At 40.1% G+C, this 25,718-nt stretch overlaps 1 protein-coding gene across 2 annotated transcripts in view; it reads right to left on the reverse strand.

Moving 5' to 3' along the window:
- The window catches only part of FAM107B (family with sequence similarity 107 member B), a gene marked incomplete at its 5' end in the record, with an annotated part of 193,832 nt that overhangs the window by 60,626 nt on the left and 107,488 nt on the right, over positions 1–25,718 (reverse strand). The window contains one exon of one of the 2 annotated variants that reach the window (XM_081154254.1): positions 12,055–12,234. The exons of the other annotated variant lie outside the window; for it this stretch is intronic. Of the gene's footprint in view, positions 1–12,054; positions 12,235–25,718 lie in introns of those variants that run through there. 2 annotated transcript variants of the gene reach the window in all.

Genomic DNA, 25,718 nt, shown 5'->3' on the forward strand with positions numbered 1-25,718 from the left:
AAATGCTAAAAAGCCAAGCAAAATTACTAATTATTTAAATATTAGTAATTATTTAAATATCATAGCTAGTGTGTCACTGTCCGGCAAATAATTTATTTACAATAAATTAGAGCTGGAAAGTTTAATATAGATCTTTAGAGTACATGGAAGGCTCTGAAAAGGCAACATTTGTGGACTGTTAGGAATAAGGCATTCCTTTAATAAGGTATAATAAAGTTAAAAATAATAATAAAAAGGAAGGAAGAAAGAAAGAAAAGGAGTCAAGTGAATGGCAGTGCCATAGAGTGGATAAGCACATATTCTCTGTTTTGAGTAAGATATCTGAGTTCTATGTGATCTTTGGTAAGTTACTGAATGTTTCTATGCCTCAGTGTCTTCCTCAGTAAAATACAGTCAATTATAGTCCTACATCACCAGGTGAGGATCAAAACAACAACAATGCATGTAAAACATTTAGTATGTGTGTCAGAAACACTCAAGTATTAGTGACTGTCATTCTGGGATGAGTTTTAGTTCCAATTCTACTAATAATTAGCTGTGTGGTCTTAGGCAAGCTAGTTGGCACATCTGAGCATCAGCTTATTGACCAAAAAATGAGGAGTCTATATTAAATGATTTCTTAATCTCTATGGCTTCTCCAAGCTGAAATCCCCTATAACAATGCAATATAGTTTATGATTTCACACTCTTTTCAGTTTCTGGTTTTCACACCTTCTTTATGACTTATTGGTCATGGCCTAGATTTATTTGATACAAGTGTGTGGTCACAAACACAAATGAGGCTGTGCCTACAAGAATCCTAGAACCTATATATGATGATCCTTTTCAGAATATGGTTTCCAGGAACACACTGGGCAAAAGGAAGGCCTGCCCAGATAGGAAGAATGAATTATTTCCACTCCAGTGGCCTTCAAATGTTAAGGTTGTCTCCAAATCAGACTGCTGGTGTAGCATGTCCCCGTGTGGCCTAGTAGTGATGGAGTATACATAAATTAAGTTCATTTGCTATCACCATGCTCCTTTAAAAGGGACTCCCAATTACTTCCTGCTGGAAATGCTGCAATAATCTATCATTTCCGATCTTAACAATGAAGTCGAAAGTTTCCACTAGAGGTCCATTTCTCTTATACATACCTTGGCAGAACAGACCCCCAATGATTTCAGATTTATCATTCCCCTCCTATGTTTTTAAACTCATCAATGATTTACTTTCTCTTTTATAAGGAAAGACAGAGCATAAAAGTCCTTACATATTAGGAAATTTTAAGTGATTACTAAAAAAGATAATCTATTATGGTCTCCACCATTACATGGGATTCTATCTCATTACCCCACATCCTAATCTCTTAATTTAGGTGGGTGCCATATACTCAAGTTATGAAAGCAATAGAAGTAGCATATACAACCAGAATTTAACATCACTGCTAAACAAGATTAATAAAGTTAACCAGACACGATAACATTCATAAAAAATTGTAAAAATGGTAATTAGCTCTAATGATTGCAAGTATTCCCAATGCTTGGATAAAGCCAGGCCAATCCTTGCTTCTCTATTAATTCTCTAGATGTCCCCAAGCTGCATCAATGTTGAGTGTTTTTTCAGACACCTTGGCCAGTTTAAATCTCATCTCACACGCTACTAGCATGCTCATTAAGAGAGAAAAATCAACAAGCTCTAATGAAATAATTACTTCAGGCAACAGTCCTCAATGGATGCTAAACACTGGGAGAAGGGTGAAAGAGGAAATTTGCAATGGAAGGATCAAACTGCCACCTCATCAACCTCAATGTCACTACAAGGGAAGCACCCAGACACTTTCCTGAAATGATGAAACATTCAGTACATAATACCACCAACAAACCAATCTTGCCTAAAAATCTGGACAAGAAGCTAATCAGGCTTTAGTGCTAACTTCTATTTACAGAAATAGAGACTAGTGGAACAGGTTTAAAGAGAAAACTATCAGTCAAGTCCAGAATGTGGGACATTCTACCAGACAACTGGCCTGATTCTTCAACAAATCAATAGCATGGGGAGAAAACAGTAAGGGAAGAAGCGGTGTTCTAGAGTTAAAAACTTCAAGAGGTGTAACAATCACATGCAATGTGTGGGCTTTGTTCAAATCCTGGTTTGAAGAAACTAACTGTAAAAAGATATTTTTAACTAACAGGGGTGAAATCAATGCTGGGGAGATGAGGAGTTCTACAGATACCTGGGTTTCCCCCACCCCTTGAAATCTGTTCTGGAACTGCACATTCAGCCACTCGCCAATTCAAAGGGCAGGGCCCATCAGCAGAAACTGGCCATACCCAGGCATCCAGCTCCACACAGACAGGGGAAACTCTCAGTTCAGAAGATTCAGAAGATTCATGGTTGCTAGAAGAAGAGGTAGTTCCTGGGACTATCTAAAGTAAATTTACAGATTACTCTGCCAGCAAATTTTGTCAATAGGTTTCTAGCAGCCCCAAGTTTCATCTGAAATCCATTCATGTAAGAAGCATAAAATCACTGCTCTGAGCAGGTAATGAGCATTTGAAGCAAGCAGGGTACCTATGAAATGAGAGAGAGAAAAAAGAGATGGGCAACACCCAAGTGGCAACTTAGATTTTTGCATTCTTGAACAGTGCTCCACCCAGCATCTCTACTTCCTGGAGCATTTTGGTTTTGTTCACTTTTCTTGTCTATCTTTTTTTTTTTTTTTTAAATTGAGGCATAACTTACACAAAGTAAAAGGCACACGTTTTACATAAAAACATCCATCAGTTTTTACCTCCTACAATTATAATTTCATTTGGTCTGGCTTTCCAGTATAACATCCCCTTTCCTCAAGACTAGTGCTGGTCAAAAGCAAGCCTGGAATGCAGAAAGAAACATGTCAGGACCTGCTTCCAACTTCTGAGTCCTGCATGCTAGTGGCCTGCTCGGCTGTCCAGCCAGGACACACAGAGTCAAGTTAAACAGAGTCCAGCCCTAGCAGGTTTAGCTCTGTGGTTAGAACATCAGCCCTTGGCCTGAAGGGTCCCAGGTTCGATTCTGGCCAAGGGCATGTACCTTGGTTGCAGAGTCAATCCCTGGCCCCCTGGGGTGTGTGCAGAAGGCAACCAATCCATATGAGATGTCTCTCTCACATTGATGTCTCTCTCTCTCTCTCTCTCTCTCTCTCTTTCTCTCTCTCTCTTCCTCCCTCCCTCCTGCTCTCCCTTCCAATCTCTCTGAAAAAGCAATGGAAAAAATATCCTCGGGTATGAATTAAAATAATTTTTTAAAAGTTAAACAGAGTCCAAAAGCAACTAAAGGTACACCTTCTTTACTGTACTTTTTAAGTCTCTACCTCTGCCTCCAAATCCTACTTTCCCAAAGCTACTAGTTCAAGTTATAGGGTTTTTAACCTACTGCTCCCTGGCACTGTCCAATGGGTTTGGAACAATGGTTGCCCCCTTGAGCCAATTTTGGTGATCTGGCATTTCACAAGTTGATCGTCTTTTAAAACACAGTGGTTCTAACCATATAGAGATTAACAAAGATTTGAAGGAAATCCTTTCAGATCAAAATTTAATACTGTTATTTTTTACTCTTAAAACCAGATATGCTAAAACTTAAAAACTGCTTTAATTTGTTATTTTGAACTAAGATACTGGGACTATCATTAAAAACTCCTAAAAATGAAAGATGTACTATGCCTAAAGGGTTAGTTTAATGACACCACAATTCCATTTTAAAGAGTCAGGAAGCTGTGATACCAGTAAAAAGTGACTTACCAGAGACCAAGGGCAGAATACTGGTGTAAAGTTAGCCCTTATTCCAAAGAGGTTATGGCTCAGTATTGCTAAAATTATATAACTAGCTCTTACCAAGCTACTTGATAATCTTTTTAAAAATACAGACTGAAAGATATGAGGTATGTTCAAAATATTTTTCCAAATTTTCAGATTTTTATGATATACAAAGAATTCCTCTGCAATAGAGAATATGAAATCTTCCAATACAATTCTATGTGAATAGGAAAAAATATCATTCAAATACAGAATTGTTACTTAGAGGACATAAAGTATTCATATAAAATATAATTATAGAAACATTGTGAAAAATGCATGATGCTTAATTAAATGCCATCCATTAATAAGGCAATTGCCTTGGGACACTTTGTACAAAAACGGCATTTCTGGTAAATATAATATTTAAAACAACTCAAGCACACAAATTCTGCCTAATGACATAATTATGTGTTTTTTACTTGGTCATCCTCACACTACGCCTAAAGCTACTTCACAAATAGATCACTTTAAGACACTACAATTTCCACAATGGCAATACCAAAATCAAAATGCAGTACATAATTAAAACAACAATTATAAATTAAACAACAATTATAAATTCACCTGGCAAGTCGCTTATTCCAACTGGGATTCCAAGCCCCTTCTGAAGATAAGAAGTCAAAGTTCTATAGACACAGTTAAGGGAACACAGAAAGAAGGCCCAAGTTTGACCCCAGCTCTTACAACCTTAAGCAAGCTTTTTAATCTCTCCATGCTTTAGTTTCCTCATTTGTGAAACACTAACAATGGTACTTCCCTCACAGAATTACCTAGAAGATCACAGAAGATAATGAATGAAACCATGCCTGGTATAACAGTAAATGCTCAGTAAGTGCTGGCTATTATATTTATCATCTTAAGGCCCATCTCAGTGGAAATTGTTTTCTTCAGCCCAGAGTATCTCTTTCTGACAAGGGCAAAGAACAGTCCTTAAAAGGAAATGTGCTGTGCAACAAAGGATAAACCTCAAAAACATTCTATGAAATGAACAAAGCTGGACACAAAAGTCCACATACTATATGATTCTCTGTATGTGAAATCATTCTAGAAAAGGCAAAACTCAAGACACAGAAGATTAGTGGTTGCCCAATTAGTGGGGACTGGGAACAGAAATTGACTACAAAGTCTAAAACTGGATTGCTCACAGCACAAATTTACTATAAATCATGTAACCGTACGTGTAAAATGGATGAACTGTTTAGTATACAAATTATTTCTCAATTAAAAGGTACTAAAAAACAACAACAACGTGTTTTGAAAGTATTCACACAGGTACTTTCATGCCAATCTGTTACGATGACAAATTCAGTTATTTTCCACATATAGCAAAAATGGTTGAGAACACAAAGTTTGGGCAAGAACCAGAGTTGGGTACTAGTTCTGACTTTCTTCCTAGGTTAAACTTCTTACTTCTCTGACCCTCAGTTTCCATATCTGAGAAATGGAAATCATTAACAACATTAAGGTCAAAGGCTGTTGTGAACATTATAGAATCTTCCCCTAGGTTTCCCATATCACTAAGTGGCACCACCCTTCACCCAGGTGCTGAGACTAAAAATGTAGGTGTCACTCACCATTTCTTTTGCTCTTGCATATTAGCTCCAATCCATTAGCAAGTGCTGATAGTTCCATATTCCAAATATATCAGGCATCCAACTACTTCTCACCAGCTGTGTCCCAGTCCTGACAATATTTCCTGGGACTCACAAGAGCTTGCCACAGGTCCTCCTGCTTCCATTCTCAGCCCCTCTGCAGAGACCACTACAATCCAGGCCAGAGGGGTATTTATTAACTGCAAGACATATCTGATCTCTACCATCCCCTGCTCAGAACCATCCCATGATCTCCCCATCAGCCAAGTACAGACCATGGGCAACAAGCCCCACGTGGTCTGGCCCCTACGCAGACCTCACCTCACATCCCTCCCCCTAACCTAACAAGGCTTTCCTGGCATTTTTCATGATGGAGGTCCTCCTCCAGGCTCTGGACCACTATTTGCACTTGCCCCTGCACAGAGAGATGAGAGCAAGGTTCACCCTTCCTTCAGAGATCAAATTAGCTCATCAGAGGGGCCTCACCCCATTAAAAACAGTACCTCCTTTCCTGCCAGACTCTAGCCCCATGACCTTATCTACTTTTCTTATAGCGCCGTCACTACCTGGAATCATATTATCTATGTATTTATTTATACTCTGTCTTCCCATGAATATAAATTCCATGCAGGCAGAGGTTTTGTCAGTACTACCCACTGCCCTATCCATATACCCCCAGAACCTGGCACAGTGCCTGGCATATAGGAAAATTTATTAAAAACCTGCTAAATGAATGAAGAAATCTCATAAAGCACTAAGCATAATGCCTGCCAGGTAGGAAGTGCTCAAGAACTATTAGTTGGTAAAAATAAAAATAATGTTATTGCATTTTTTATTATATTTCACAAACAAGAATGTGGGAGCCCTTCTAGGTTAACTGACTAACCCAGGTCAAACCCTAAGTCTGACAATCTAGTATTTCCCAGATGTACATTTCCATTCCATGAGTGCAGAATAACTGATGTTTCCACCACAACAGGAACTTAAAGAATGATAAGGCCATCCTCCTTACAATTCTATGCCCTGCTGCCTCCTATCACCTTCAAAGAGTCACCCTTATCCCAGAGGGGTGGTCCTCATGCTATCAGAACCCTAGAGCAGTCCCCACCATGACAACTTGCAGTCATGGGTGCTCCACCAGTTAGAAAGAATAAGGCTTTCATTTCACTCTCAAGACACTCTAAGAGGTAGGCAAGTGTGATTATCCCCATTTTACAAATGAGGAAATAGAGAAACAAATAATCTGCTTAAAAATCATGTACTAATAAGTGGGGAGCTTGGGCCTAGGATTCTGAAATTTTAAAAAAACTAGGCCTCTCTCTTTCCAACACACTACACTACTCTGGGCATCCATTAAAAAAGGAAAGGAAAGAAGGGTCCTGACCACACTTTATTTTAAAAATCATTAAGTTATAAGGAAAATAATATTATTTTTAAAAGTCTCTCTACATATCCATATCTACAATGACATTCTTAACTTCCTCAAGGACACGGGAATTTCAATACATCTATAATCAGACATTCATAAACAACTGCTGATTATCTATACTGCAGGAGTTTATAACATGACTGTATGATTTTATAAACTCATTAGCATGCATCAAGCCCAGAGGCCTGAAAAACCTGGATAAAATGAGTTTTAACTCTAACTCTCACAGAGTATGCTATGTTCCATATATTAATAACGACACAAAAAAGCTGACACCAGTACCACAGCCCTCTCTCCAATACACTTTATTTGTGACAAAACTTGTGTCTCAGACAGAAAAAAAAATGTCATTTCTATTATCAAAGCCAGGGTATCTTTACAACACTCCTGAAGGCAGAAAGGCATCCTGAGGAGCTGACTGAAGAAAGAAGGGAGGAAGTGCCCCACCCTCCCCATAGATCCCTCATCGTTATCTTGGCATCACTACTGCTAAGTTACTAAAAATCTGAGTCAAAAGCCTTGGGCAGTGGCACAACAGCCTAAACACCATGGCTGGCCAAGTCAGGGACTCTGTGTTTGGGCCTTCATGACCTTGCATTTGCCCTCACCTTGCTGTGGGAGGTATATCTCACTAAGTTCACCTCACGGTTGAGAGCTCTATAGCTGCCAGGGGTTCCGTGACTTGCTGAAGGTCACAACTCTGGGGCCTGGATCCTAAGTCAGAAGTGTCTGGCTTCAAAGCTTCAAACTGTTCCCCTAAACCACATTAAGAAATGTACACCGTCCTCCAATCCCACCCCTTTAGTGTGGGGCTGGCACCAAGGAGGGCTGTACCAGTAGATGCTCCAGTGTAACACAAATCAGCATTGGCAACAAAAAAGAACAACAGAGAATGGGGAGACAAAATCTTCCAGACTACATGCACTTACAACCAGCCAGGGTGTGGATAATGGTCTACCTACATTTTTTCTATCTTGTTTTTGGAGGAAACTTCCCAACACATGCTCAACTCAGAAGGGCTCAGCATTCTCCCCTTAAGACTTCTCACCCTAAGGACTGCTAAGGATTTATGATTCAGTAGCAGGGATAATACTACAAACAGCCCAGAGGCTCCCACATTTCATGGCCTCTAAAGGGGATTTTCTTCAACCCCTGAACCCCAAAACTTTGCCACGCGTAGGGAACATTACTGTCACCAAACCATGCCTTTGCTCAGGGGATGGTTACAGCTCTGCACCAGCTGCCTCACCCTACATGAAATCTTTGATAAAACCGCACTCTGTCAAAGAGCTCACCTAGTGTTAAAGCAACACTCCCTGTTTCTGCACCTCTCTCCCGTTTTCCTTCCTATAGTTCACCTGAGATTGAAAAATATTGTTAAATAAGTCTTCCCACAATTTCCCCACAAACCCATGTCAAATCTTCTCATTTGCAACAGAACCTCTGATGGTCACAGATGTAGTCAGTTTCCTTCTGCATAACTCTAGTCTTCAACTTCTGGGAATTCCTCAGAACAGCTCAGAATACAGTGTCTCCACAACTGCCCCTTAGGTTTACCTTCAGCGAGAACACTGGAACAATACCATAGTTCCCCAGTCCCTCCTCTAGACAAAACTGAACAGCCCAGATGCCACCACCATGCTCTTAAATTAATCAGCCCTGAGAAAATCCCACTCATTTCCCTCCATGCCTCTCCCAACCTGGACTTCACCTTACAGTCAGGAACCCAAATCCAAGGCCTTAGCTCTGATTTACATCATTCTTTCTGAGTTATCGTAATTTAGGAAGTGCTATTTTCCCCTCACAGCCCTTAACATAACTGTCATTAAATAATGTTCGTGTAATTTTGTGCAGTTCTTTAAACATCGCTCTCACTTGTCCTGCCATGAGAGACCCCATCAGTCTTGTCTACTGCAGTGTATCCAACGCTAGGCCAGTGTTGACGCACAGGCAGCTCTAAGTAAATGTCTCTTAAATGATGGAGTGAAAGAAAAGCAAAGATTCCCTTATCAGCCTTAGAAACAGCCTGCTGTCAACTTACCATGACTAATTGGCAACCTATGCCAGTTTGCCAAATGAGTTTATTGCTTTACTGATGGGGTACAGAAATCAGTATCAGATAGGCCAAAGTATGGATGCCTTTTGGCTGAGTTTTAAGTACTTAGCATAAGGAAAAGTTCAGATGGATAAGGCCCAGCACTTCTTGCACAAGAAAGAAAAGCAAAAACAGGCCTCGATTAGACAAAGAAATTACACAAGGAAATGAAGGGAAGTCTCATCGAGTCATCCCAGCCACTACAAGGCCCTGTGCTGGGCACACAGACTGCTCACTGGCACAGTAGCCTTCCCAATGCAACGCATGCCCAAAGTGAGATGCAAAGTGGGTCAGTGCCCACAGCTACTTTCTCTATACTTAAAGAAGGGTATCAACTCCCCCAAGATATCTGGGGACTTCTACAAGTGCCTGAAATCTAGATTTCTTATAACCAAACTTCCTGACCCACAAAGAATTCTGGAGGGAGGGGCAGACAGAACATTAATAATAACAACAAGCCATAATACTAATCTACGGTCTCTCTTTTTTGGAGAAAAGCTTTCCACCCCTCGACCACCTCCAAAGAAAATCAGTAAATTCTCTTCCACATTTACTTGTGATATTATTTCAAACAATTAAGAAATCAAAGAAAAGAAGGAAGGAAAGGGGGAAGGGAAGGCGGAAGGGAGGAAAGCCAGTTCAGGAACAGGATTTCTCATAGTATTTCTGTCAAGAACAAAGCAAGTCTACTTTTAAATATCCTAGTAATGGACTCTCCAGTCCACAGGGATATGAGGCTAGCCATCACAAATTGCCATAGCAAGGCCATCACACTGGACCATTCCCAAACTTTTCTCCAGCCTGTGACGCAACATTACAGAAAAAAAGTAAAGCTCCTGAACTCTGACCTCAGATCCAGCTTGGCTACACTGCTTACACTGCCCAAGGCTACAGGAAGGTTGAAAAACAAGATTCAGAGATTCTGATATGTTCTATTTGAATTTCTTTTCTTACTTTTGTATGTAGAAAGGTACCATTATTTTAGAAAGAATGCCGGTCCAATCACTACAGCAGATCACATACTTCACACATTCACTTACAGGTTACTACTGCACCGCAAAAACACCGTAAGTGTGCATTTAGATTAAGAAGCTCCAAATAAGAAACAGGAACAAAAATTGTACCTTACAGTACATAACCACAACTTCCTTCTTTAAATTCTTCTAACTTTAAGAAGTAGTGCATCACCCTAATGATCAATCTGCTTCTAAACAGTTGTCTCCAAGACCTCTCCTTACATTACACATTGGAGAAATGAAATGTTCAAAAATTTTACAAGTGGAAAATAAAAGTATGTAACAATAAAACCATTCAGTGATTAATCTGAGATTGAACAATGTGTTGTGTTTTTGTTTTTGTTTTGTTTTTTCACAAAAAACACACACTCAAAACTACTCACTGGAAATACCTCTTACTTTCTCCATGTAAAGTCTTTTCAGAAGCAAGCATGTACTCACTCAGCTATAAAACCACTGCTATTCCTTGTGCTACAAAAAGAGTTCTTTCCAACATATATTTCCCATTAATCTCAATTTTATTTTTTAAATATTTTAAAAGCTGAAAGATTGACTTTTATTTCAAAATAGTCAATCCCAAAGTACTGCTGAAATCCAAAGAATACAGTCCACAAAACTTTGGTCAGTCTATTTATTCTTCAAAAGTAAGCAGAATTTGCACTGTTTTCCTCTTTCTTCCCTCCCCTTTCTGAACAGGTGGCTATTTGCAAGGGAATAAGAAAAGATATTTAAGAGCTTGCTGGAATTAATCCTATGCGGAAGTGGCAAACCACTATTTCAGAGCTATAGTTATTCGATATATTTTATCTGATCTGACTGATAAAGATGAAGAATCAGTAACTCCCTCGTTTATACACACACACACACACACACACACTATGGCTTGTCAAGTCGTAAGTGAAACAAAGATGCCTTCATCCTCAGGCTGATTCTTGGTTGATGGGTATGGACTGACTTTTTTCCCTTCCACTTTTTAATAAATATATATAATTTTATACTTAAAAAAGTTTTAAACTTGAAAGTACTAGCACTAAGAAATATCTAGACAGGCACCCTGGAACATGGCCAGAGGAGAAAACTAATGTATCTGTTTGCAAGAAGTCCTCGAGTTTAAGAATGTGAACCCGGCAGGCCTCATCCCACTTTTCTGTACTTCCCTGACCAAACACACTCATTCCAGTCAAGTGACTGTTCCACTGGCATTGACTAAGGTCTGTCAGGGGAAGGGAGGGCATGGTACCTTGCTACAGACAGTAAGATCTGCAATTCATCCTCTCAAGAGGGTTCCTGTCCACGTTTCAGAATGGGCTTTACCATCCCCTACCCTTTATGTTAAAACTTAGCCATCAGCATCCATGCCATCCCCGAAGGGCCCGAGATGCTTGGGGAAAAATTGGGAACCAAAATTTTAGGACTTCTTAGGTGCAGACGCCACGCAAGCTACTGGGTTCATTGGAGCAGCAGAAGAGCTGATACGTCAAAATGAAAAAGTTACTTACAGACTGGAAACAGCGGCACTGTCATCTTTAAACCAGCGGGGCAGCCCCCGCGGCCCCTCCTTTGTTTGCCCAGGCAGTGCCCCGTCGGGCCCGGAGCCCGCGTCCGGCCGCCCCGGGCGGCGAGGGGCGAGCCGGGCGCCCAGGGCTCGGCCTCCGGCCGCCCGCGATGCACCCGGGGGGCTGCTCATCGCCGCTCCAGCCGGGTCTCTCCATTTTCAGGGCCCAGGAAGCAACAATAAGGCGATCGGAGCGCCAGCCCGAGCTCCTCTCCCTCGCGGCGCCCCCCGTCTCCCCAATACCCCTCGGCCCGGGGTCCCCGCGCCGGGTGCTCGCCACGCCCCAGCCCTGCGCCCTCCCCGGGCACGAAGCGGAGCGACCAGCGCGCCCCGCACGCCCACCGCCCTGCGCGTTGCCTCCTCGGGTTCGCAGGGATCCCCCGCCTCACGGTCCGCGCCTCTGGGGAGAGAAGCCCCGCGGCCCTGCCCACCCCGGGCATCCCTGGGGCCGGGGGTCGGGCGGAACGGGGGCCTCGCGGTCTCCCAGCGGGCACCCCGCCTCCCCCGAGCTCCCAGTCTTTGTGCAAAGTAAGTGCGGGCGGCGAACGTACCTCAGCGCGGGCACAAAGGCGCTCGGCTCCCTCCTCAGCGCTCGCTCAGGGGCGGCCGAGCGCTCAGCGGCCCCGCGGCTCAGGGGCTGCGGCGGCGCGAGCGGCGGCTCCGGCGGCGGCGCAGCGGGTCGGAAGCGGGACAGCTCGTTCACACCCGCGGCCGCGCGTCCGAATTAAGCGGCGGGGGCGGGGCGAAGCTGCCGAGGCCCCGCCCCGCCCCGCCCCGCCCGCCGCGCTGGCCCGAGCCCCGCGTTCCGGCGGCAGCCTCCGGCGTGGTCTGCGCGGAGGGCGCTGGAGCTCGGGGAAAGTCTGGGGTTTGTTCCGGGGGTTCCTCCTGCCGCCTTGGTTTGGCTGGCTGCAGAAACTCTCGGGAGAGGAGAGGGGACGCTGGAAGGAAAAACTGCGTGTCCTCAGATGAGCGAGATGCGCAGCCGAAGGTAGCTGCGGGTGTCCGGCCTCCGTCTCCACTCACGCCTGAGACGGTCTGAGGTTACTGTTCCCATTGAAATCTGCGAATACGTCACGGAAGAAAACTCAGAAGGAATCAAGGACGAAAAGGAAACAGCTTTGCTGTCATTCCACAAATTTCAAGCTGGAGCTCGAAACCCAGCGACCTGGGAATTTACCATATTCCTCACCCCCTTTCTCTCCCTCCCCTTTCAAAAGGTAGTTGGATATTTTAATTTGTGCGCGAGGAAAAAAGGGTTTACCTCTTTATTCTCTCTGATTTTTTTTTCAGCTCTTACAGTAAATTACTTCTTTGCCCAACCCTAAGACTCTTAGATTAACATCTGCCTGAATCTTAGTAGATAGAAAAATGGGAGATAACCTGTTTCAGAGTCACAAACAAGGACAGCAGATTGATGGGTATGAGATCAAAAGTGATTTAATTTTTTTGGAAACAGATGAGTGTTTATTTATTGGGGAGCTTTTCTGACTAAAACAGCTTGGGTCATGATCACAGAAAAGTCACATCAAATGTGCGTTTCAATAAACAAATTACTCCGAAGATGCTCTACAGCCACAGCCCTTTAAAGGGCCTGGCCATCCATAGGTCCCTGAAGCCCAACAAGGGGTGGAATCACCAGCCACAGGATTTAGAGAAAGAGAAGCTCCTCTTAGCCCAAGAAACTGCCCTGTGTAAATTTCATCCATGGTGTTTCCCACCGGTCTTCCTTCTCTCCCCATCCTTGCATTGTACTGTTTCTATTCTTGACAATGGGTCCACCCGCAGCCAAACCAGAACCTTGGATCCAGCCTAGATTTTCCCCTCACTCCTCACATGGGATTCAATTCCAATCCTGTGCATTCTATAGGATGCCTAGACAGCCCTATCCCCTTCCTGTTGGCACTGCCACAGTTGACCTTCGGGGTCTCTCACCACACTGCAGCATTGGTCTACCAACTGTCCCTAGCCTCCAATCTCACACACTCTTTTCCTCCAAGCTGCTTTACCAGTGACCTTTCCAAGTGCAAAGATGCCTGGGTTTGTCCTCTCTTTAAATGGGGTGCCCAATTTCTGTTACATGATCAAGTCGAAGCTCCTTAGTACAATAGCCCAAAGGTCAGCATACTTCTTGATATCACCTTAACCTTGGGGCTAAACCTTGTGAGGACTTACAGCTCCCTCCTGCATCCTCTCGGGCCCAGCTGCTCTGTGAGGAGATGGTAGTGAGCCTGCTGAGAGCCGTGGGAGGGCCATCTGAGGAAGCCGAGCAGACAGCTCCAGTTCACATCTGGACTTTGAGGCTGCCTAGGACAAGCTGGTCGCTACTTGACCTCCCAACTGCCTGCAGATGCACAATAGCGCCTGGCTAAGACCAAAGGAAGCAAAAAGGAACTGCCCCAGCTTAGCCTTACCCACATTGCCAACCCACAGTATTGTGAGCAAATTATTAATTCTTATTTCAGGCCATTATATTTTGAGGTGATTTGTTATGCAGTACAGATAACTAATACAGATATTAAAGAACATGACTTTAAAAATATGATTTTAAAATTAAAACTTTATATCTTTTTTGAATGGATTATTATCTATTCAAATGTCCATGTAGTATACACATAAAAATAAGTTTCCCTCCTCTAGGGCTTTGCTAAGCTTTTCTTCTCCCTTTGGAGCTCTTCAGGATGATGGTTGGGGCACAAAACAACAATTTTAAGATTGTACATTGAAAAAAATGGCCAAAGTAGGACATTAAGAAACAACATAACATTCCAAATAGATTTGCTTTTCTCCACTTTATATCCCCAAATGTTTGTCTCTGCTTTCTTCAGTTTCCCTTAGGTATGAATTTAAAGGCCCCCAAATGTCAAGGCTAGAGAGTGATGCTAAAGCTGAGTTTCTGAGTGAGCTGGTGGCTGAGTGTTACAGGATGGAAAATTATCATGTGTTTTCCAGTAATGTGAGATTAGAAAATCTACCACCAATGATGTGTTAAGTGACTCAAAAAGTTATTCAGAGTAGTATTTTCTTTGTCTTGTGTTTGGAAAAGGCAAGTCACAAAGGCCCTCCACCCACCTGATAAACAGTGTTAGCCCAGGAGAGAAACCCATGTGGAACAGCACTGGGTACCTGGGCCACTGGCTCACCTGACCTTTCTTGGAGTCCTGTCCACATCCAGAATATAAAATCTACAGGACATCAAAGCTACAGAACACCAGACTCTCAGAATGAGAGTTTTATGTTACTTGGCATAACCCTGGAGAGTCTAGCTGTGCCCTAAAAATCCAGGCTAATTCATTTCACAAACATCCATCATGCACCTACTGTGTTACAGACGCTGTTGGTAGATGGTATGGATACAAAAATAAATATCACTGTAGTCCATAGTCATGAAGTTCTTATTTCTGGGGTCCACCCACAGTGACTTCTTGGACCCCAAACCAAATTGGATACTTGATCCTACATGTATCAAAACCCCCCTAAGATTCCTGAAGAATGTGAAATATTCAGTCCCAAAACAGTGGACTTCATAAATGAGTGTTGGCGTCCTGTCTCTTAATGAAGCTTTGATGTAGGAAGTTCAAAGTAATGTTTGATCTCTTCTTATTGTTTTTGGTTTAAGAGAAATTATGGTTCCTGATACAAAAGAAGGGCCACGGTTGAGAGCCTATGGACATTTATTCCTCAGACTATGGAATAAACTGTATATCACAAAAATATCACAGAGACAGCCCAAATCCAAGGTTCGGGGAAATGAACTTTAATCTTCAATGGCGGAAGAGGTAATTGTATTACAAAGGGACTGGAGTACTAAAATAGGAGGAATTTTGTGGCCATCTTTGCAAATAATCTTCCCCTGAATCAGTTGTGGAACTTCACAAAAAGGGGATAACCATGACAGGTGATAACAGTAGTCTCAAGGGAAAACATTCTGATTATAAATAAGCCAAAAGCCTTTTGTGATTGAACATATTAAAACCCACAATAGATTCAATAAAGAACTAAGGCTTTAGAACTCTAAAGAAGCTAAGGTTGACCAGGTTTTAAATGAGTGTATTAGTTATTTATTGTTGCATAACAAATTACTGTAGACTTAGCAGCTTAAGATAACACCCATATATTAGCTCATCCTTGCTTTAGTTCACACACTCCCTGGCTGGGTTCTCTGCTTTAGGCCCCCAAATCAGAAATCAAGATCTTAATTTGAAAGAAAAAGAAAAAAAAAAAAAATCAAAATCTTGGTAGAATTCACAGCTCATCTCGTATGGAGCTTGAGATCCTGTTGGCTGAATTCAGTTCCTTGTGGTTGTAGGACTAAAGCCCCTGTTTCCTTATTGGCTGTCAACTGGGAGCCACTCTCAGCTCCTAAAGGCTGTCTACCTTACCATGTGGCCCTCTCTATCATCAAGTCAGCAATGGCACAAGAAATCCTTCCGGTGCAACCAACCTCCACCTCCCTCTGTCTGTGTCTCTAGACCCTGATTTACAGGGTTCACAATATTAGGTAAGGCCCATCTATCTTAAGGTCAACTAATCTGAGGCCTTCCTTACTTGCACAGCAGTACCTAGATTTTGTATGATTGAATAATTGGGAGAAGGTGTGTGTACATGGAGGGCCTGAAATCTTGGAACCTATCTTAGAATTCTGTCCACATCATCAGGAATATAGATAAATGGATGGATAGGCAGACAGACAGATGTTCCCTAGTATAAAACATATAATGTGAGGGCAGGCAGGAGATGGGAGTATTGGAGAGATATCCCATACAAGTTCATCAGTTACTTAGGTAAACCAGAAGCTAGGCCGAGGAAGGAATTCTGATTAGGTAATAGCCTACCTCCTGTAGAGCTCAATAAATAGTAAGTTTTCATTAAATCCTGATCATTTGATTACTGAAAAAATAGAGAAAGACAAAATTAAGAGTATTAACTAATGTTATCACTTAAATAGCAGAATACGAATATAATAGCATTTCCTTTATTTTGCTTAATTAGTTTGTACTGTTGTTCCATAATGGTAACACAGTGTTCTATAACCCATGAAGACAATGGTTTTCAATGGAGAGACTTATAGAACTCATTTATGGAAAATTTTTGTCAAAAGATGTATGACTTGCCCAACAAATGTGTACCTTTTAAAATTAGTATAATTAGTAGTACTTAGAAAGAATCAAAATTATATACCCACATCAGAAAGAATGTGCTATAAGCAAGATCATGAGCTGTTACGTTAAAATAGCCTCTTTGCATGAGAATTTGTGAGCAAAGGAATGGAATAATTTTATTAAATATGCTAACAGCACCAATAATTAAAATTAACATCTTCCCCTTTAGTAATTATCTGCTACAACATGTTTTGCATGCCCGACATCAGAGCTGGAGTTCATAATATGACCGAACAATGCTGTTTCTAGAGAGTTTAAAGTTTAGGAGTTTTAATTTCAAAACCTTTAATATAGGTATTGCCTCAAATGCTTAATTTAGTCTTAACAAACCATTTGTTCTTTGTTATTCTTAATTTTAAAATTAAATAGACTCTATAAAATGGTGATTCAAATTTGTAACTAAATATCACCTAAGAATCAAGAGAAACAGCTGTTAGTCACATAAACAACTATTGAATGATGCAAAGACCTGAGTTTTAAGTCTCTTTCTTTACATAAATCAGAAACCAGAAGAAAAGGATTTCCTGAGAGTCTTCCTGTATATTAAAACTAAAATTTCCAAAAAGCAGAGAAAGGGGAAAACACTCAAACTCTCATCCTGTCAAAAATATCAAGATATCTTAATAGCAGATAATAATGAGTAAACAAACCATCTCTGCATTGAAGCATAATAAAAACAGTTTCTATATGTTTCCTAATTCAGATAACTAACATATAAAACAAATGGCCAATTCACCGAGAATATTCTAGATTTTGCTCGAACATTTTTTCTTCTTCTTGCTATACATTCCAGATACACACATTTCTAGTAACAGGAAATATCCCTTAAAACTCTTGTTTTGGTAATAACTAGTTGAATGCCATTTATGTATATACTTTTAGGCAATGCCATAAAATAAGTTCATGGAGTAGTGAAATATAGACGAGGCTAGGGCAGAAGAGATTTCAGTCCTGGCTCTGCCACCACCTAGCTTTGAGACTTTTAACTCACTGTAGGCTGTTTCCTCTGGGTTTAATTCTCAATGATTTTATAGCAAGATCTAGATATAGATATAGACATAACTTCCATATAAAAATTGTATATATACAAAGATATATATCTTAATTAATAATTAATTAATATGAAAATTACAGCACTGATGATGTGTCTGTTACTGCCCAGGCTTGGCTAGAAAGGGGGCCTGCTCAATCAACTTTAAAAGTAAAGTCCAAACTGCAGTTAAAGTTAAATCTTGCCAAAGAAAGTTTGCTTATTAACTTTGCTTAGAGAACTTTATCACCCAGACATTGAAGTACAAATTACTGGGCTTGAGTGGTAACATTCTTCTATTTGTTCAGCCCAAGCTTAACATGAATTAAAAGTTAGCTTTAAGCTGGATAATGTTAATATTAATAAAGATTTGCACTTTATAAGGAGAAAGAATGAATGAGAAAAGGTTAGAGTCTATTGGGGCACCTAAAGTCCATTTCAGGAGATGTTTTGTAATCCTCCCCGTTCACCTCCCAGGCAGCCACCGTCCTTGCTCAGAACAACCTGCCTTGCTCTGCTGACCTCCCTTTTGCAAGTCAACAGCTGAGATACATAGCAGAAAACTGTACTCTGACACACACCTGCTTTCCCTAGATCATTTCTGTCTACAACAACTGCTTAAGCCATCTTCTATCCTCTACATCAGCACATAAAGGACTACTTAAAAGGGTAAAGAAGAAGGAAAGAAATGCAAAAGTGTAATGGAAATTATCTTTTTTTTAAGATCGATAACATTGACAAACCTCTGTTCAAAATGATGAGAGCCAGGGACAGACATGCATAGGATAACAAGTAAAACAATATTAGAAATGAAAATGTAGACATAGCAATAGATACTCAAAGGCTAAAAAGAGAATTTGAAAACACTACGGACAATTAATAATTTTATTTGAAAATTTAGATGAAATGGAAAAAGTCTCAGAAAAAGACAACTTCTTACACTTGACTCAGGATGAAATAGGAAAATGGAATGTTTCAAAAACTTTCAATGAATTGGGTCAATAATTAAAATTTTCTCACAGAATAAGAGAAACCTAGTACTATGGAAACTGATTTGAAGAATGATTTGCTAATGGCAATTCTTAGCTTGGCTAGAGATATTCTTAATCTTTTTGAGAGATAGTTTATCCCCATGACTAATGGAAAGCAGAACTTCTCTTTTCACTCTTACCTTCCTTACTTATCCATATGCCCCCTTTCAAGTAGATCCCTAATAATCTTGGTCCCACAACTTTAAAATAATCTTCATTTCCTCTCTCAGACTACAAATCCACTTAGGTCATAAAATCAAGCCATTAATTTCTCTATCATTTCTCTCATATCTACATTTTACTCTCCAACTCTATCAAATTTTGCCTGAACCACACAGATACTTAATCCTTCTTAAATGGACATCTACTGGAAGGAATACTGCTTTCCTTCCAACTGACCTACACAGTAGACACTATGGCCCAAGCCATAGCACCAGCAGGCCTCATCCACCAGGCTAATCAAGTACAAACTGTGCAATGCTTCTCCCCTCAGATCCAGAGCACTGGCTTTTCTTATTAAAATTCAAAGTTACTTCTTCCTTTAAGAAATGGTTTTCTTAAAAATATAATTACCATATGATCCAACATTCCCTCTTCTGGGTATGTATGCAAAGGAAATGAAATCAGTACTTCCAGAAGATATCAGCACTGTCTCCTCACTACAGCATTATTCACAAAATCCAAGACATGGAAACAACCTTAGTGTTCTTTGATGGATGAATGGATAAAGAAATTGTGGTGTATATATATATACAATGGAATACTATCCAGCTTTTACAAAGGAGATCTTGCCTTAGCAGGTTTTGCTCAGTGGTTAGAGCATTGGCCCTCTGGCTGAAAGATCCCACCCAGGTTCCATCTGGGCCAAGGGCACATACCTTGGTTGCAGGCTCAGTTACTAGCCCTGGTTGGGGTACATTCGGAAGGCAACCAATGTGTCTCTCTCACATTGATGTTTCTCTCTCTCTCCCTTCCACTCTGTCTGAAAAGTAATGGAAAAAATATCTCAAGTGAGGATTGAAGAAAAAAAAAAAAGGATATCCTGCCATTTGCAACAACATGGATGAAGGATATTGTGCTAAGTGAAATAAGCCAAACACAAAAATAAAAGAACTGCATGAGCCTCACTTATAAGTAGAATCTAAAAATGTCGAATACACAGAAACAGAGAGTAGAATGGTGATTACCAGGAGTGGGAAGGTGGAAGAAATGGGGAGATGTTGTAGTTCTGTAGGATGAATAAGTCTGGAGATCTAACTTATAGCATGATAACTATAGTTATCAATACTATATTGTACACTGGAAATTTATTAAAAGAGTAGATTTTAAGTGCTCTCATCACACAAACACAAAATGGTAACTACATAAGGAGATGATGTTAATTAGCTGGACTGGAGTGATCATTTTACTATGTATGTACTTTTATTATTTAAAAAATTTTTATTTAAAAAATTTAAATATTTTTTATTTAAAAAATTATTTTCTTGCCCCCTAAACAGTTTTCCTAAGGCACCAATGCTAATGATTTCAACTGAGCTAAATATATAAAGGCTGGGGAAATTTACTCTTATAGAATAACGCATTTTCTCATGAATTGTAATTGCTAATCAGAATTATTACTTTGAAAAAAGAACTTTACACATCTTCAGAAATAGTAGACTCTTAAGGATTTAGAAAGAGCTAGGTCTTAAATATTATTATTTATGAATAATATAAAAATAAATTTCTAGGTAATTTTTCCCTAATTAACTATTTTCTTTGTATATTTAGTATGAAAATATTTAAGCCAAGTTATGGACTCTGAATATTTTCACTTTCATGAAATTTCTTTACCTACTATACTACTCTAAATAATAAATTTAAATCAATTTCTGATTTTTCCTGTCTCCTCAAAATACAAATGAATTCTAAAATAAAACCTTTAGTAATCTATAAAGTGACACGTGGATTTGGAATTAATATGTTCTTTTATTATCTTTATTTATTTATTTATTTATTTATTTTACTCTACTTAATCTTAATTAGATTAATACATTAGTGCTCTTTTTTGCATAATACTATGGATTTTCAAGGGAAGAGTTTAAAATGTAGACATGAAGATACTGCAGAGGTGTGAATAGGACTAGTAAATGGTACTAATAATAAATATTTATCAAATGATGCTGCTTTTGTATTGCTATACTTTCTTGCCTTTTTTTACTTTAATTTTATTTTTTATAGATTTCAGGTGTATAGCTTAGTGGTTAGATGATATTTCCAGTACCCCAACTATAAAAAAGATGTGGTACATATATGCAGTGGAATATTACTCAACCATAAAAAAGAATGAAATCTTACCATTTGAGACATCTTGGATGGACCTAGAGGCTATTATGCTCAGTGACATAAGTCAGTCAGAGAAGACAAATACCACTTTTTAAATATATATATATATATCTATATATATATATATAGATATATATATATATATAGTTTTTATTATTGATTTTTGGAGAGAGAGGAAGGGAGAAGGATTAAAAAGTAGGCTGCCTCCTGCACATCCCCTACTGTGGATCAAGCCCACAACCAGGGCATGTGCCCTGAATGGGAATCAAACCAGAGACCTCCTGGTTCATGGGTCGACACTTAACCACTGAGCCACACCAGCCTGGCTACAAATAGCATTCTTATTTATTTATGAGCAAGCTATGACTCCCAATAATGGGGGAAAAAAATCAAATTTTTCATGTTATGAAGATGTCATCAAATCACATAATTAAAAATGCCTTAGAGAACAGTGCCATGCCTTGTTTCAGACAAGGAATGGTTGCTTTGCCAATCAGAGGGCAGAATATTATAATGATTAGGTCCACAGTCCAACTGATGTGAGTGAGTGTCCTATATCTCCTGCTTACCAGCTGAGGAACCTTGGCTAAGTCATTCAACTTCTCTAAGACTCAGTTTTTTCATCAGTAAAATGAGGATTTACTTATTTATTTGTTTATTTATTTATTTATTCAACCAGTGTTTCTCGAGCACATTCTTTGTCCTGGGTATGATTCTAGTTCCTGAGAATACAACAGTGAACAACACAGAAAAAAATCACTGCCATTATGTATATTCTAGAATGAAACGAAAAAGAGGAAGGAAGGAAGGAAGGAAGGAAGGAAGGAAGGAAGGAAGGAAGGAAGGAAGGAAGGAAGGAAGGAAGGAAGGAGAAGAAAAAACAGAAAAACATATAGTTTGTCAGACAGTCTTCATTATTGCTATGCTATAGAAAAAATAATAATAAAGCTGGGAAGGGGATAGAAAGTGGTGGCAGGAATGTGTCATTTTAAATAGGGAGGCAAGGCAAGGTTTCTCTGAGAAAGTGATATTAAGCAGACATCTGAAGGACATGAGCCAGTTCTTTGTGCAGGCATCTGGAGGACAAGCTCTCTAAGCAGCTAGAATAGCAAGTGCAGAGGTCTTGAGGCTGGCACACATGACAAATTCAAGGCACGGCAAGGGTCCAGCATGGCTGGAGAGCATGAACAGGAAAAAGGATAGATGATGGGGTCAGAGAGGTCATGGGGGGAAGGTGGAACAGATCACATAGGGCCTGTAAGCTACTGCAGGGAGTCTGGCTTTTACTCTGAGCAAGCTGGGAAGCCACTGGAAGGTTTGGGGCAGAGGAAAGGCCTGGTCTGATGTACATTTTAACTGGGTTGAAAATAGATTCTAGGAGAACAAAGGTAGACTCAGAAAGAACACTTAGAAGGCTGTTGCACTGATCCAGGAGAGAAAAGGTGGTGCTTTGAACAAGAGTGTTAAGAAACAATTACATTCATTATATTTTAAGGTAGAACAAACAGGATTTGCACTGAATTAGATGTAACCAACAAGATTTGCAACTGGATTAAGCGTGGAATAGGAGACAAAGAGAGTCAGGATGACTCCCAAGTTTTGGGCCTGAGGACCCAGAAGGATGGATTCCTTTTTCTGAGAAGGAGGAAGCTATGAGAGGAACTGCTTTTAGAGAGAAACACGAGTTCCGTTTTGAGTATGTTGAGTCTAAGATGCCCTTTGTGATCCAAATGAAGATATCAAGTAAGTAGTTGGAGATGAGTCTAGAGTTAAAAGGAGAGGTCCTGGTTGGAGCTAGAAACTCGAGAGTCATCAGTGGGCATATGATATTGAATGCCAGGAGAATGTGTAAAGCAAGTGACTGAGGTCTGGTCCCTGGGTTATCCCAACATAAAGAGGTCAGGAAGATAAGTGGAAACTAGAAGAGAAGACTGAGAATGAATGGCCAGTGAAAGAATGAAAACCAAGAGAGTATGGGTCCCGGAAGCAAGTCAAATGTTTCAAGGAGGAGAGAGTAGCCAACTGTCTCTCACAGGTCCAATGAGATGGGAACTGAGGGCTGACTGTTGGATTTACCACTCGAGTGTCCCTTGTGGAGCAGCAGGGATGGAAACCTGGCTGGGACAGCTCCAAGAGAGAATGGAAGAAGAGGTACTAGAGGCAGCTGGTCTAAGCAACTTTTTCTAGGGTAGTAAATGAAGGAGAATATAGAACCAAGAAAGGTTCTGTTTAATTGTTTGGTTTGGTTTTTAAAATGGAAGAAATCATGGCATGTTAAGATCTGTGTTTAATTCTTGTTAGATTCTTGGTAAGATGACAGCAATGATCCTATACAAGAGAATCAATGATTACCCTTAGTGGCCTTTTAAACATTAAACCCCAGACCTAGCTAAAGTAAACAAACAGGATTTGCAACTGAATTAGATGTAACCAACAAGATTTGCAGCTGGATTAAGCGTGGAATAGGAGACAAAGAGAGTCATGGATGACTCCCTGCTCCAGCCAATTTTCCTCACTTTGACAAACACACTTGCTCCAACCTCTGAATCTTGTTCATGCCATTCCCTCTGGCAGGAATGCTGTTCCTCCCTACTTTTAACAGATTCAAATTCTACCCATATATTAAGTTTCAGCTCAAGTTCTACTTCCACCAGGAAGCTTTCCCTTTTTGTAATATAGATTAATTGCTTCCTTTATTTTTCTTTTATAACACTTAGTATTTCTAAAACACTTATCAGGTATCTCTCTGCAAAGGAGTGAGCTAGATTTGGGAGGTAAGTAAGTTAAATAAGAAGCACAGTATCCAAACTCAAGAAGCTAATAAACTTGTTATCTATTGTGCATTATAACATTTTGTACATATATTTTATCCCTAATTACTTTGCAAATCTTGAAGGCAGGCAAGAATTAGTGCTTTCATTTTCTCAGTGTTTAGCACAATAAAAGAGCCACCAGTATGATAAAATTATTTAACTTATTTAAAATATTACTTTTAACTTACATGAAATAATTACTCCTAAAACCTTAACTTAGCACTTTATTCCTTCAAACATTTTTATAACAGTTATTTTAACTCTTTCTAAAAGATGTTGGATATTTCTCTGCTGTGTTTTATAAAGGTTCTTGAAGATGGTATGTTCAAAAATTATTCTGATCTCGTTGTGGAAGGCAGAACTGGGTATCTTTATTGGGAATTTTGATAAAGCTGAACTTAGTGCGCATTGCACAGTTGTTGGAATAACTTCTTAAGACTCAGTTTTATGTGTAGGAAAATAATCTGATAAACAGTTATATGGAGCAATTGGAAACTTGTGCTTCAAAAAATATCGAGGCAAATGAAAAGACAAGAGACATTGTGTTAACTGAGATTTCCACAATTCCTAGTGCTCTCCTGATGACACAGAGTAAGCCCAGGGGACTACTAATTAAGTAGGAAATATGAATATGCATGAGCTGAAATCACACCAAGAAGCTGATACAGGGTATTGTTCCTCGCCTAGGTCAGCCTGGTATAAAAAAAAAAAAAGTGGAAGGATCCCGTGAGTGTATTGGTGGCAAGTTTGAGGCAGATTTTCTCCTAGGCTTATTGGAGAACACAAAGCCATATTAAATAAAAACAGCAATAATGAAAGATACACGTGAGTCCCTTTTTAATAGTCAGTTAAAGGGACTGAGGAGTAGGGAAAATAAACTAAGAATAAGATGAGCGGGTGAGCAGATGAGAGCAAAAGCAAGAAGGAGAGGAGGAGCAATAAGAGAAAAAAGACTAGAGAAGGGAGACAGGGAAGAAGAACTGACTGGGAACAGGAGCAGGGGCCAGGAAGGGGAGGGAATAAAAAGTCTGGGAAGCAAAAGGAAGTTAGCAGGGAGAAAGACATGGGATATTTTAAGATTTTTTTTTTTTTTCTTTTTGAAGGTCATGCCCTGGTTTTTACTGTGAACTAAAGATTCAGGAAACAAACCTTCCTGTTGCATGTGTGTGATTCTTGTTTTGTTCCTTCTAGGCGACTGTTGTGTATTAAGATAAGAGATTCTGCAAAGAGAAGGGGGCTGCACCTGAAGGCTGGGGCCCTTTCCCTGGGGAAGATACATGTCTGTTAAACTTGAAGAAAGACTTGAGAGAGAGAGCCTTGGTCTTGCTCAAGAAGGCCTCAAGCCATGCAAGAGATGTAATCTAAATAAAAGGTATACATTAAGATGATTTAACATAACATTGCATGTTCTGTCATTTGAAGCTTAATATATCATAATTTCAGAATTGATGGCTTCTTCAAATTGAAACATGGAAGCTACAGGATGAGGCAAGAATAAGTTGACAGTTGTGAGTACACAAAATAGAGTTTATTCTTGTATTGTTATTTCTTAAATATTGTATTGTTTTCCATATGAACAACTGTAAACCTACTTTTACTCCATCCCGTACATAGTTATCTGTATTTGAGTTCATATAAAAGTAGAGCGCTAAGTCCAAAGCCAGGACAGATGAAAACCAAGAGCAAGTTGTCCTGGTAGGGAAGGCAGAACACAGCCATGTCTGGGAAAGAAATAGCATCTACCTCCCTGGGCGCCTCACTGCTGCTCACCATTAGGTTTTCTAAGCCTCAGGTTATCATACAGGCTGGCCCTTGTAATTATCAGAAGACCATTCCCACAAAGTTTGGACCCTGACT

The sequence above is a fragment of the Miniopterus schreibersii genome (assembly GCF_964146895.1).
Source record: "Miniopterus schreibersii genome assembly, chromosome: 1".
NCBI lineage: Eukaryota > Metazoa > Chordata > Mammalia > Chiroptera > Miniopteridae > Miniopterus > Miniopterus schreibersii.